Source organism: Pinus tabuliformis, chromosome 3_2 (assembly GCF_031772625.1).
Source record: "Pinus tabuliformis cultivar Carrire ecotype Pingquan chromosome 3_2, CPIR1, whole genome shotgun sequence".
NCBI classification, from domain to species: Eukaryota; Viridiplantae; Streptophyta; class Pinopsida; order Pinales; family Pinaceae; genus Pinus; species Pinus tabuliformis.
In genome coordinates this window covers 643,590,327-643,605,560 of record NC_142302.1, presented here as the reverse complement: position 1 = coordinate 643,605,560, position 15,234 = coordinate 643,590,327, and the positions used below count along the sequence as shown (strand labels likewise).

General features: G+C 34.6%; 1 non-coding gene across 1 annotated transcript; it reads right to left on the bottom strand.

Moving 5' to 3' along the window:
* Positions 1–14,880: 14,880 nt before the first annotated feature.
* Positions 14,881–14,954, bottom strand: TRNAE-UUC (transfer RNA glutamic acid (anticodon UUC)). Its single transcript has one exon. It is a non-coding gene; the product is annotated as a tRNA-Glu (tRNA).
* Between the last annotated feature and the right edge of the window lie 280 nt (positions 14,955–15,234).

Here is a 15,234-nt window from a genome sequence, read left to right as displayed (position 1 = left end):
CTTCCCAGGAGGTCACCCATCCCAGAACTCCTCTGGCTCAAGCGCGCTTAACTGTGGAGTTTTTCCCCACAATCAAGCTCACTTAGCTTGCTACCCCATTTGAAAAACCTTAGCAAGTATTGTGCCTCATGAACCATTCAAGTAGAGATCCCTTGACTCTTTTTGAATTTAAGTATGGGGGATTTACGCAGTGCATTATATTAGATATCATTTTTTGGGATTCAACTGCGTTAAGTAAGTCATTCAAACGTATGACCATTTCCATGAGAGGTAGTCGTAACTGACTAATTTCTCATGATTTTTGAATAGTTCACTTAGCACTCATTGCATCGGGTGATGCTCACAGGGGTGAAGAAGTGGGATTGAAACTAGTGAAATGTGGAGAACGAATCACATAGCATCAATCATCACTTCCGGGGCTTGCACCCGGTAACCAGGACTTCCCAGGAGGTCACCCATCCCAGAACTCCTCTGGCTCAAGCGCGCTTAACTGTGGAGTTTTTCCCCACAATCAAGCTCACTTAGCTTGCTACCCCATTTGCAAAACCTTAGCAAGCCCCGGAAGTGATGATTGATGCTATGTGATTCGTTCTCCACATTTCACTAGTTTCAATCCCACTTCTTCACCCCTGTGAGCATCACCCGATGCAATGAGTGCTAAGTGAACTATTCAAAAATCATGAGAAATTAGTCAGTTACGACTACCTCTCATGGAAATGGTCATACGTTTGAATGACTTACTTAACGCAGTTGAATCCCAAAAAATGATATCTAATATAATGCACTGCGTAAATCCCCCATACTTAAATATTAAATACATTGAAGAATATTTCTCTAGAAATACCTATATGCTAATAACCATCTAAATTTAACTACTAAGAACTATCTAGAAGCAACATCTAGATCTAATTGCTATTTGGCGATGTCAACCTTGAGATGCACAAACAATAAATGACTCAACTAAGTCAACTAACTAGGTCAGCATATTGACACCACTCATTCATGCAAGTTATTAATTACAAGATGTGAGGAGGATGTAGTCATAATGTTCCAATTTTTATCATAATTTGGCAATGTTTACTCCTATCCATTTCTCTGATAGATATTCCTCTCATTCATTGGTCTTAGGCTGAGACGATTCTTCACGTATAAAGTCTACCCCCAACTCTTTATCTTGGATTGTGTAGTGTTTCCCTCCTTCATGCATTCTTGTGGAAATATATATGCTTGTGTCTCTAACATATCCACATCTCCTTCTCCTCAAATGATCTAACCCTGCACTATTGAAGCTATTTGGATGGTTTCTGAGCTCACCTTCTCTTGATTGGATCTCCTTCTACCTTTTGTGTGTTTCATGTTACCCTTTTCTATACCTACTCTCAATTTTAGCTATGACACATCAATGAGGCTAGAGCTGAAGAGGAGTAGGAAAAAACAGATCTAGGAGAGGTTTGTGTGCCAAATTTTGAGTAGAGTCTCTTGATAGGTTGTTTCAATATCAAATTCCTATGAATATTCAATAGGAACATCAAGACCAAATAGGAAGCAACTACAAAAATAGAATGATTATCATATACTGAATTTCTCTTAGTGGTTGTAGCAAAGGTTCCTATTATAGGGTATACTAGAGGATGACAAAACCAATATCTTAACATTATAGACCTCTACTCGCATATAAAGATGTTAATAAGCTAGGTGCTCCTGTATTCAAATGATGTCAGGGATGAAAATATTATCATGATTGATGAAATGTAACTCCAAATGAAAGATATCATCAATAGAATGAAGTGTATTGAAGCTTGAATACCCCCATACTCTAGCCCAACGATTACAAGAAAACATGATGAAGACCCCATTGAGGTGAAATCTTTTGTTGCTTCCTAGATTTTATGATAGCTTTTTGATTTTCTAATTTTCATAAATACCCTATAGATTTTCAACCTTGACATGTTAGTCTGCTATATAATTACAATTTGAAACTCAAGCATTATATCATATTTTGTATAAATTTCGATTTTAATTCCCATGCTATAGAGTATTTTGCATTTCCACTAATTTAGCTCCCCTAGAGGTAGAACAAGGGTTTTTATTAACTTTCATGATATGTAATTTCAATGAAAATCAATAGAACAAATTATCTTACAAAAAATAACTAGGTCAGTGGGAGTAATTACAATATTCTAATACTCCCTTTTATTTATAACTAGTAAATGCTTCAACATCTACAACACCTAGATTGTATCCATTAAATTCCAAAACATCTCTTTCTAGTGAATTTGTGAATATGTCAACTAATTGGCCATTTGACTTACAAAATTCTAAATACATATCACCATTATTTACAATTTTTCTTATAAAATGATATATTTTTCTTTTTTCCTATTTTAAATAACTAGTAGAAATGACAACTAGGGAAATCTCATACTTGCATGACATAGGGTTGATTTTGCCCACTACCACTATAATCACTAGTTGCACTACCACTATAACCACTAGTTGCACAATGATGCACCTAACATGGACATAGGTTAATCAGGAGAATCAAACCAAGGACCTCATAATATTTTACTTAACACTTTACATAACATGCTTTTCCAAGTCAGCTACACCCCTAGGAACTAAAATGATATCTAATGTTAATGTGCTTGCTATTTTTGTGAAAAGCGTGATTCTTAAACAAATTTATGGGTAAATTATTGTCATAATAAACTAGAATTGGTCCTTCTTGTCCTTGTTGAAGATCACTTAATACTCTATGTAATTAAATGACTTGAAAAGCTATTGCTATTGCTATTGCATGCTCATCTTTTATTACTAATATTTTCATAATGGGATGCTTCTTGGATGCATGTTAAATCAGGGTTTGAGTATTAGAAAAAAAACATATCTTGTTGTTCCTACAACGTATCTCAAAATCATTTTTCCAAATTCCCAATGCATTTCTCTAGGTGTATCCATAAACCTATAAATTAGGCTAGCTACAAACATAATGTTTGGTCTAGTGGTAGTGAGGTGCATGAGACTACCAACTCATCTCTTAAGCAATGTAAGATCTACATTTGAACCTTTATCTTCTTTGTTGATTTTTGTTCTTGTTTAAAATGTATACATAACAAGAAATTGCTTCACCCCAAAACGCATTAGATAATTTTTTTTTTATTTCAACAAAATTTTACCCATGTTCGTTATTTCTATCCTTCCTTTCTGTTACACCACTTTGCTACGGTGTGTACTTAATTGTGAATTGTCTTTTGATTCCAAGGTATTTACAATTGTTATAAACTCTTTGGAGTAATATTCTTCTCCTTAGTCAAACCTCAATATTTAATACATTAACCACTTTTCTTTTTAACCAGGGCTTTAAACTTCTTGAACTTGTCAAAAGTTTCAAATTTGACTTTCAAGAAGTATACCCACATCTTCTCACTAAATCACTAATAATTATCAAGAAATAAAGTTTCCTCCAATACATTGGGTTTGCATAGGGGAACCCAAATTTGTGTGCAATAGCTCCAATGGTGCCTTTTCCATGTAAGAAGCAGTAGCGAGAAAGTTGTCACTATGTTCTTTTGAAAATATGCAACTCTCACAAGAGTTTGATGGTTCATATGTGATTGGTAGGCATTTAACCAATTGCTTCTATTGCAACAAATTTAGTCCTCCAAAATGCAAGTGATCAAATCTCAAATGCCAAATCCAAGACCCATTTAGACTAATTACTTTATGGGAAGTGTGGTTGACTAATTTACAGTTGTCATAGTCAAATGATACATCCTATTCTTGGTCTTTTCAATTCTAGAAATTAGACTCTTAGAAATTTATCGAAGATTGTATAAGTATTGCAATTGGAAATAACTCTGTAATGATTTTGAGTATGTTGAACAACAGTCATAAGGTTATGTTTTAATCCTTGGGCTAAATAGACATCTAAAATGTTTTTATTTTCTCCTTTTTTAGCAAGGACATTGACTCTACCCTTTCCAACAACATTTTCATCACTCAATTTGATTTTTTCCTTAACATAGTTATCTAAGCTGCAAATAGAATCTTATTTCTAGTCATAATCTTCCTACAACCACTATCTAGCAATGAAAGTTCCTTGTTACTCTCTTGGGAAACATCACAAGTAATAAATAAACTTATAAATACTTTGGTACCATCAATGATTTGGTTGATGTTTTGGTACCATCGGTCAATGCTAATCATCGATGAGTTCAAGTGACTTTTCTTTTATTACCATCAATAGATCAACTATTGTTGTATCAAGATAACAATGCACAAAATCAAAAGTTGTTTCTAAATAAAATTAACAATGTTACCTGATTACTACGCGATGTTTAGACAACCAAGAACTCAACTCAATGAATCAATACAATGAAATTCTCATCAATATTTTATATTCTTCCAAGTAATGGTAGTTCCATGAATTAAGCTTCATTACATTCCAACCACCATGCTTTGAGTTATGTCTGCACATATTCAAAAGTATTATGTCAAAATAATGGGAAGGAGGAGCATTACAACCCAGCCAATCATCCAATTTAATGCTCACAACCCAACAAACACAATGCAATGTGGTACGTGAAGGGAGAGAGGCATATGGCCTATACAAACTTGCACGACCTTTAGCTTTCTCTTGGAATGCATATGGCCTCACAAGCATCTTTCGATTACTATGTGATGCAAGAGCATGTGGCTTAAAGACAAAAGGCCTCATTTTATTCCAAAAATCCAAAAAAAGTTTACAAGCAAAGGAGTGGGATCCTTTAGTTGTCAATTTACAAAGTTTTCTAAATAGGATTTGAGCTAGAATATAGGTATTTTCATGATTTTGTAATTACTCAAAGTAGTTCAAACTTAGTTGAGATTCTCGAGGAGAATATCAAGCAGTTTAGGTATTTATCTAGGATTAGATAGATTCAATCCATTGATTGAGGATCAGATTGTTGGATGTAAAGTATTTATGTAAGTTTTGAACTATTGTAAGAGGATTTGGCTGGATTTGGTTATGGAGAATTAGACTGTAAAAGAATTGGAATATCTTTGCATCTCTGTGAATTTTATGCATGAAAGATTAAATCCCAAAGTTGAATTCCTTCGAAATATCTCTGTGTATTGTTGAATTCCAATTTGCCTATAAACTTAGAGTTCTATATGATCTGGTGTTCTCGTGTTTAAATTCCTCATTCACTGTGTATTAAGTTAAGTCGAATGTGTTTCGACCCCTAGAATTTTAATTAGCTAAACTCTGAATTCATTAGTGAAGAGCTAAACCTGGTGGAAGCGCTAAAATCATAGCGGAAGGAGGAAAAAGTATGATAAACTTGTGAGGAAAACCGAAGAAGCCTAGAACTGTCTGATCGACAGAACCGTTAGATCTACAGTAGTCGCGTGCAAATCAGCATCAAGGTTTAACCTAAAATCGGACATGATATTTTATCAAACTGGGTTAATAGTGCATTTGATTTAGGCTATCTGATTGGAGGAGTGAGATCCAACGGATATCCATGGAAAAGTGAACAGTGGTTAATAAAATTTTCGGACCTGATGAGCAATTCAACTGTGGCTTAATTCCGTTGAAGTACGAATAATTGTAACCGTCCATTGTGGAGGCTGCGATCTAACAGTGGTCGCATGGTAAAAGTATACGCAGGTTAATCCAGACTTCAGACTGAAGAAATTATAAGCTAGAGCTTTGTTTTCTTTCAGTTCTAGGTAAGTGAAGTTCTGTTATTTTCTGGGTAATATTAGCAATTCGGTTGTTTTAGTAGAATATCTAACTTTGGAGGCGGATGACTGAAACTCCAAGGGAAATAGAAGAAGAACTTCCACCTGCGCTTGAGGAGATCGTTTCAAGATTTGAACGATTATCCCTTACACCTGCAACTAGTCCACCATTTGTGGTATCAAAGCAGCCTACTGACACTGAACAGGATCTCAGAAAAATAAATCCAACATGGCTTTCAAAGTTGGAGGAAGAGTTGGTGGTTGAAGAAGAGGAAGACCAGTTGCAAATGCTGAAGTATTAGAAGCTATGCAACATATGCAAGCTAGGATAGAAGCAATGAAAATGGCAAGAGATGAAGTTGTTGGAGACGTCAGTGAGCCTGAAGTTGGAGCTGTAGAAGAATAGGAACTTGCAGATGTAACTCCTGAAATGAGATTCTTTAAGTCAGTATTGAGATCCACATCTAAACCTAGACTTGAAGTTTCAATTTATACAGGAAGTTTAAGCCCTAAGGAATTGATAGATTACATTAATGACATGGAGAAATTCTTTGACTATGAAGAAACAGAAGAAGGAAAGAAGGTGAAGTTTGTTGTCACAAAATTGAAAGGACATGCAGCACTTTGGTGGGATGGAGTGCAGGCAGAAAGAAGAAGACTTGGTAAATAGCCAATTAAGAATTGGAATAGAATGGTGGGAAAGCTGAAAAGTAAGTTTTTTCCAAGTGATTATCAATAGACATTATTTAGACAGATGCAGAATCTTAGATAGAGGTCTATGACAGTAAAGGAATACACAGAGGAATTCTACAAAGTGAGTATAAGAGCAGGACAAATCCAAGATACATATGAGAAGGTTGCAAGATATGTAAATGGTCTCAGAATGGAGTTCCAAGATGAGATAAATGTATTGTCTCTTAAAACAATAGAAGAGGCTTATCAAATGGTATTAAAGGCTAAAGAAAAACTCATGAGGAAGCAATCTGCCAGAAATAGAGGTACTTTCTGAGGAAGGGGAAGTCAAGGTGGTAGAGGAAGGTTTACAACACCTAGAGATGGAGCTAGAAGCAACTCAAGTCATCATGCACACATAGGAGGTGATGCAAGTGGCAAAGGGATTTTTTTAAAGGAAGAGGAGGCAGAGGCAGAGGAAGAGAAGTCAGATGTTACAAATGTAACAAGTTGGGACACAGAGCCTATGAGTGCCCAAAAAACATAGGAATTAATTAGAGGAATGCAATTGTTGCTAAGACTGAAGAGGAAGCAATAAAGGTAATAGAAGAAGATAATGTACTAGAGAAAGGGGAATATTTGGTAGTTAACAAAGTTTTGTTAAAGCCAACAAAGGAAGTTGTTGAACCAGCACAGAGAAAGATCCTGTTCAGGATTGTGTGCAAGGTTCAAGGAAAATGCTGTCAGATGATAATTGATAGTGGCAACATAGATAATTCGATTTCTACAGAAGTGGTGGAAAAGTTGAAATTAAAGACAAGGAAACAGCCAAAACCTTACAAGGTGTCATGGCTTCAAAAAGGAGATCAGTTGTTAGTGAAGGAGTAGTGTGAAGTAGAATTGCAATTGGGCAAATACAAAGATAAAATTATGTGTGATGTGATGCCTATGGATGTGTGTCACATATTGTTGGGAAGACCTTGGCAGTATGACGAAGGAGCTATGCATGATGGAAATAAGAATACATACAAATTTAGTAAAGATGGTATTAATCATACATTGTTGCCTATGGAAGAAGAGGATGTATCAAGGAAACCTAATCCAAAGACCCTATTGTTGAGTGGAAATGAGTACCTACAACAAATTGAAGAGGATGAGGTAAATTTTGCATTGATTTGCAAACCCAAGGTAATAATTACTTCCACAAAAGTTTATGATTTACCAATTGAAATTCAAGAGATGTTGGATAATTATTGTGATATCATTGTAGATGATTTGCCTGATGAGTTACCACCCATTAGAAAAATCAGTGATCATATAGATTTGATTCTAGGGGCAAATCTGCCAAATAAATCAGCTTACAGGATGACTCCCATAGAGAATGAAGAAATCAGGAAACCGGTTCAGAAACTGTTAGATAAAGGACTGATTGGAGAGAGTTTGAGTCTTTGTGCAATGACAACAATGTTGAGTCCAAAGAAAGATGGAGGCTAGAGAATGTGCACTGACTCAAGAGAAATCAACAAGATAACAATCAGGTACAGATTTCCTTTACCTAGAATTGAAGATTTGATGGATTGTTTAAGTGGAGAAAGATATTTTACAAAGCTGGATTTAAAAAGTGGATATCATCAAATAAGAATTAGAGAGGGAGATGAGTGGAAAACTACTTTTAAAACAAATGAAGGATTGTATGAATGGATGGTAATGCCTTTTGGGTTATCAAATGCTCCTAGTACATTTATGAGGCTCATGAATGAATTTTTGAAAGAATTTATTGGTAAATTTGTAATAGTATATTTGGATGATATATTAATTTACAACAGATCTAAGGAGGAACATGTGAGACATCTGAATTATGTCTTACAGAGGCTACAACAAGAGAAGTTACTGTTAAATTTAAAGAAATGTTCATTCATGAAGGAAGAGATGGTATATTTGGGTTTTGTTGTTTCTATTGATGGGTTAAAGATGGATCCAGAGAAGATCAAGTCAATCCGGAAGTGGCCTTCACCAAAAAGTGTCTTTGAGGTAAGAAGGTTTCATGGTCTTGCTAGCTTTTATATGAAGTTCATAAGGAATTTTAGTAAGATCAATGCTTCTATTGTTGACACTATAAATAAGGACAGACAACCATTTAAATGGACTGCTGAAGCAGAAAAGAACTTCCAGCTGTTGAAGAGAAAGATTACTGAGAAACCTATTTTGATTTTTCCTGATTTTAATAAACATTTTCAAGTGAAGTGTGATGCCAGTGGAGAAGCCATTGGAGCTATTTTAAGTCAAGAGGATAGACCTATAGTTTATTTTAGTGAAAAATTGAATGAGTCAAAGAAGAAATATTCTTCTTATGACAAGGAGTTTTATGCAGTGGTGCAGTCTTTGAAGAAATGGAGACATTACTTGATGTCTAAGGAGTTTATACTTAATTCAGATAACCATGCATTGTAGTACATTATGCAACAACCAAAGATTAACTAGAAGCATGCAAAGTGGGTAGAATATCTTCAAAATTTTAATTTTGTGTTGAAACACATCACTGGCCAATCAAACAAACTAGCAAATGCCTTAAGTAGAAAAAGCATTTTAGTTCAAGAAAGTCAAATTCAAGTGTTGGGTTTTGATTTTCTTAAAGAATTATATGAGGAAGATTTAGATTTTAAAGAGGCATTTGAAGCTTGTAGAAACTTTGTTTTGTAAGACAGAAGTAAGTGGCTAGACTATTTTGTGCAAGAAGGACTGTTATTTAAAAGAAATCAGCTGTGCATACCAAATTGTTCTATGAGAGAAATTTGATCAAGGAAAAACATAGTGGTGGACTTGTAAGACATTTTGGTGCAGACAAGACTTATGAGCAGTTGAACCATTTTTATTTATGGCCGAAGATGAGAGCTGAAGTAGAGAAGTATGTGAAAAATTGTAAAGTCTGTCAGTATGCAAAGGGAAGGAGCCAAAACACAGGTTTGTATGTTCCATTACCTATTCCAGATAGGCCTTGGGATATGGTAAGTATGGACTTTGTTTTGGGTTTGCCAAAAACTCAAAGGGGACATGATTCAATTTATGTAGTAGTTGATATATTTTGAAAAATGGCACATTTTATTCCATGTTATAAAACCAGTGATGATACTCATGTTGCTAACTTGTTTTTTAAGGAAATTGTAAGGTTGCATGGGTTACCTAAGAGCATTGTTTCAGACAGAGATACCAGATTTGTTGGTCATTTTTGGAGGACTTTGTGGAAGAAACTTGGTACTAAACTGAGTTTCAGTTCTGCATATCATCCTCAAACTGATGGGAAGATTGAAGTTGTGAACAAAAGCTTGGGTAATCTTCTGAGAAGCCTTGCAAGTGAACATCCAAAATAGTGGGATCAAGTTTTGGCACGAGCTGAGTATGCTTATAATGATTCTCCTAATAGGAGTACATGGCAAAGTCCATTCCATATAGTTTATGGAATGCACCCAAGAGGAGTGTCTGAATTGAGAGATTTGGGTAAAGCTTAAATGAGGAGTGCTCAAGGAGAAGATTTTGCTTCAGTGATTCAAGCAATACATGAACAAGTAAAAAAAAGGTTACACGACAGCAACAAAAGGTACAAGAACATAGCAGATTTGAAGAAGAGAGAAGTAAATTTTGAGGTTGGAGATTTGGTTTTGGCACACCTAACAAAGGAAAGATTTCCAAAAAGGGAGTATAACAAATTAAAATTCAAGAAGATTGGACCATGAAGAGTTTTAAGGAAATTTTCTGCAAATGTATATGAAATTGAGTTACCCCCTGGTATTGGAATATCTCCCCCTGGTATTGGAATATCTCCAATTTTCAATGTTGTTGATTTGTACAGGTATGAAAAGGGACAAGCAAATGACACAACAGAAGAAAGGAAGAACAAGAGGTGGATTGGGTAAAATAGTTACCTACAGCAAAAGCATTGTAGCCAAAGAAGATATTGGATAAAAGAGTGTTTAAGAAGACAAGGGAACAGGGGTATTTTTAGTACTTGATCAAGTGGAAAGATCAACCAATTGTTGATGCTACCTGGGTGACAGATACCATGCTACAGAAGTTGGGCAGTTCTATAAAAGATCTCATGGACAGGAACCCATAAAGAATTTTGTCCTCAGGAGTCTGATGCAAGAGCATGAGGCTTAAAGACAAAAGGCTTCATTTTATTCCAAAAATCCAAAAAAAATTACAAGCAAAGGAGTGGGATCCTTTAGCTGTCAATTTACAAAGTTTTCTAAATAGGACTTGAGCTAGAATATAGGTATTTTCATGATTTTGTAATTACTCCAAGTAGTTCAGACTTAGTTGAGATTCTCAAGGAGAATATCAAGCAGATTAGTTATTTATCTAGGATTAGATAGGTTCTATCCATTGATTGAGGATTGGATTGTTGGATGTAAAGTATTTATGTAAGTTTTGAACTATTGTAAGAGGATTTGGCTGGATTTGGTTATGGAGAATTACGTTGTAAAAGAATTGGAATATCTCTGTATCTTTGTGTATTTTATGCATGAAAGGTTAAATCTCGAAGTTGAATTCCTTCGAAATATCTCTGTGTATTGTTGAATTCCAGTTGGCCTGTAAATTTAGAGTTCTATATGATCTGGTGTTCTCATGTTTAAATTCCTCATTCACTGTGTATTAAGTTAATTCGAATGTGTTTCGACCCCTGGAACTTTAATTAGCTAAACTCTGAATTCATTAGTGAAGAGCTAAACCTGGCGGAAGCGCTAAAGTCATAGCAGAAGGAGTAAAAAGTCTGATAAATTTGTGAGGAAAACCGAAGAAGCCTAGAACTGTCCGATCGACAGAACCGTTAGATCTATGGTAGTCGCGTGCAAATCAACGTTGAGGTTTAACCCAAAAATCGGACGCGATATTTTATCAAACTGGGTTAATAGTGCAGTTGATTTGGGTCGTCCAATTAGAGGAGCGAGATCCAACGGATATCGCGTGGAAAAGTGAACGGTGGTTAATAAAATTTTCGGACCCGATGAGCAATTCAACTGTGGCTTAATTCCATTGAAGTCCGGATGATCATAACCATCCGTTGTGGAGGCTGCGATCCAACGGTGGTCGCGTGGTAAAAGTATACATGGGTTAATCCAGATTTTGGACCCGAGAAATTATAAGTTGGAGCTTTGTTTTCTTTCGATTCCGAGTAAATGAAGTTCTACTATTTTCTAAGTAATATTAGCAATTCGGTTGTTTTACTAAAATATCTAACTTTTGAGATGAATGATTGAAACTCCAAGGGAAATAGAAGAAGAACTTCCACCTGCGCTTGAGAAGATCGTTTCAGGATTCGAACGATTATCCCTTACACCTGCAACCAGTCCACCACTATGTATGACTTGCATGCAACCATGAACAAGCATAGATCTTTGTTATGCATTCTCTCAAAAATAAATAAGCTTGAGAATAGAATTGGAAACTAACCAAATTTATGAAATAAAGATGCAATGAAAACCATCTATCTCTTATCTAGGAATAAAATGATGGTGAATAGATAGATGTTGGAAATTTTTAATTGCTAAAGAAAAAATAAATTATGAAGTAAATCTATAGTTTGCAAAGCTACAATAAAGATTGAACTCTCCCAACCATAAAAATAGCCATGGAGCCATTGAAATACAAAATATTAATAGGGAAGTGATTTTTTAAGAAAATCTAACATAAATACAATCATGAATTCTTTATTTTAACTATAATTCAACTATAGGCAACATATTCAGCATAGACAAAAACAATAATATCTCCATGGGGGCTTCACTGGGGAAGCAATACCATACCACGTGCGTTCATATTGGGGGATATATATTGAGGAAAAAATGACATAATATATTGAGCATACAATACAGGGATAAAGGGTTTTTATATTGACATGTATAAAAAATGGAGCTCAAAGTTAATGAAAAAATATAAAGGGATATAAAAAATGTTAATGAAAAAACAGATACCTACAATATCTAGTGAAAGTAGGGGTTTTTAAATTGGGAAGGTGTACTGGGTTCATATTGGTAGGGGGTTAAATAATGTGATTTTTGGAGGTATTTTCCGATATGTAGTCAAATTAAGGGTATTGTTTAGCATGCCCCAAACACACATGAGATGTCAAAAGTTCATTAAGTGAAGCCCCTGTGAATATCTCATACACAATATTTTTAACTTTCCATTCTTAATTTCCATCATTAACACAGTCAAAGCAACACATTAAACAAAATAACAACAACATGATGTCACACATATAATTTACTCAATAATCACAAAATAATTCATACACAATGGCACCATATTTACCCTATAAATCTAAATGGGAAAATTAGCTTTGAACGGTTCCTCAATTATGTATTTCAACAATCTCTAATTACAGTGCATCTCATGTCTCTATATGCATACTTCTCTCTTCCAAAAAATACCTTTTAAAAGTCAAGTTACGTTGAGAAATAAGAGAGCTAGAGAGTAGTGGGAAGGGCAAGAGACTAAATTTTTAGTTCCCATTCCTCTTTCTCTTTCCCTATCCTCTTTCATTTTTTTGTTATTTTTAATTCTATTTTCCTTTGTCCCATTTATTTTGTCTACACTTGCATCATCCTTTAAATTTATTAGCCTTCATTTATTAGCAAATTACATTTGCAAGTACTAAGTCATATATACATTCACATGTTCAAAACCATTTCAGGATATGCCCCCTATTGAGAGGTTTATTGGTCTCCAAAAACTTAGAGAATGAATCTAGTACAATCTGCCTTCCATTTGCTTCTTTAGAACATCGCTCTAATTCTATCTCCCACTTACAACTTTAACTTTGTCTCATGGTTGTAGCGACTAGCTCTATTTCTGACTATGCCTCTGTCTCTAGTTCCTAACCCAACAAAACTAAAGATGGGCGGGGTCCAAGGCCCATTAAGATGTTATAAGATATATAGAATTAAGAAAAGGGTTCATACATGTTCATCAAAAACCTTCTAGCAAAAACATATAATCTAAATAAATGTATTAGTTTGATTTTAACCCAACTATTGGACACTAGTGGCAAAACATAGTAAACATCTAAAAGTGTGGAAATCTTACATCCTTTAAGCTCATCTAATAATGCAACCCACTTTTCATCTTCTATAACCTTGAAATAGCCATGAACCAAAAAAAACATATTTGGATCTAAATCCTCTTCCCAAAAAAATAAAAAATAAAAACAAAAATTGTGCATTTACCTTTTTCTATCAAAAACATCACAAAATTTCACACCTACAAACTAGAGTAACATTCTCCTTCCTTTTATAAATATATGATATAGTCGATGTCGACTTTCCTCTCATAAATCTATGGTATTATCTATATGAATACATAAAAATAATTCTCAGTTTATTATTATATATAAAAAATAGAAAATAAGTAAACTTTGAAATCACATTAAATAGTAATAAGTACTAAAAATTATTAAAAATTATTAATCTAACTATGGACAAAAAAAAAACATATTTGAATCTAAATCCTCTTTCCAAAAAAATAAAAAAAATGTGCATTTACCTTTTTCTATCAAAATTATCACAAAATTTCGCACCTGCAAATTAGAGTAACATTCTCTTTCTTTTTAATAATAATAATAATAATACCCATTTTTAAGATCACAACGAAGCCAAACACCAAATACCTCCGCTCGGCAATTTGACTGCTAAGTCTACAAAGGCATACATACTCTACCCCCTCTGGATTTGAACCTGTGACCTCTTAGGAGGAAACACAAGCTCTTAACCATTAGGCCCACTCAAATTGTATCATCCATATCTACTTCCCTCTCATAAATCTATGATATTATCTATATAAATATATAAAAATAAATTTCAATTTATTATTATGTATAAAAATTAGAAACAAAATAAACTTTAAAATCACATTAAATATTAATAATTACCAAAAATTATCAACTTAATCACAAACAAATGAAAAAAAATATAACACAAAATTTCACACCTACAAATTAGCACACCCACACACTAGAGTAACATTCTTTTTCCTTTTAATAATCTCTTGTCCACTTTCCTCTCATAAATCTATGATATCATCTATACGAATACATCAAACTTATTTTATTTTTCTCAAAATACATCTATGATAGCATCTACATGAATACATAAAAATAATTCTCAATTTGAGGTAAAAAAAATCATCACCTTGGTCACACGCAAGTGAGAGATGATATAACGTTAGGATGGCCTTGTGGTTAACTGAGCTATTCCAGCTGCAATTTTCAAACGCTCTTCTATGCTACAGTGTAACCAAGTGAGCTAATCCAGTTCCAATGCTCGGGTACTCTGCTGTGCTTTAGCCAAAAAATGATGGCAGTAACGTGAAAATTGATACACTCAAATTGTGCGGCCGCCATGCGAGTCTCCCATTTCCCTTACGCAACTTACCGTTACTGTTGATACGCCCTTTTCAAAAATTAAATCTGCTCCCAGGAAAACAATATTCCGTTGCCGGGATTTGAACCCGGGTCGCCTGGGTGAAAACCAGGTATCCTAACCGGACTAGACGACAACGGAGATGTTGTGTAATTGAAAGATTACCTTTATCATTTAGTCGTGGATAGATTCAGACGAATTTCGACCCAGCCTGGCGTGCGCGTGAACCATTAGACCCAAAATGGGAATCGCCAATGATATTCCTGAGATCAGATGGGAAGTCAATCAATCTATGTCATCTTTGCAAACAGAGAATGAGAGTTTTTACATTCTATGGCGGGAAAGATATTTGATGCAATGATTTTTTTTGGCGGGAAGTCTTTACATTAATTTGTGGCGAAAATTTGGGAGGGACAGAAAA